We start from the raw sequence: 360 nt of genomic DNA, 5'->3' as shown, positions 1-360 counted from the left end.
TCTTTCTAAAACACCATGACATTAGAATACAGTATAAAATAGCAACAAAAACAATAATGGAAAAGCCTTCTTTATAGCATTGAGATCAAGAAATATTTAATTAAAATAATACAGATAGTCCCATTCAGAGTTGTATTTACAAAGTGATTCATTTCTTTAGCTTTCAAGAAAGATCAGTTTTTGGAGAGGCAGGGCAAGATGGCGGACTAGGCAGAAGGATTGCACAGACCCTCTTCAACAAAGAAAAGGGAAACCAATTAATACAGACACAGAAGATAATCTTGGACCCCTGAGCCTTGAAGGAAAGGATGCAGATTTGGACTAAACCCCAACTAGCAGAAGAATTTGCGTGAAAATACC

Source organism: Orycteropus afer, unplaced genomic scaffold (genome assembly GCF_000298275.1).
Source record: "Orycteropus afer afer isolate SDZICR_OR568_19922 unplaced genomic scaffold, OryAfe1.0 scaffold00186, whole genome shotgun sequence".
Taxonomy (NCBI): domain Eukaryota; kingdom Metazoa; phylum Chordata; class Mammalia; order Tubulidentata; family Orycteropodidae; genus Orycteropus; species Orycteropus afer.
Note: the sequence above shows the minus strand (reverse complement) of the source record.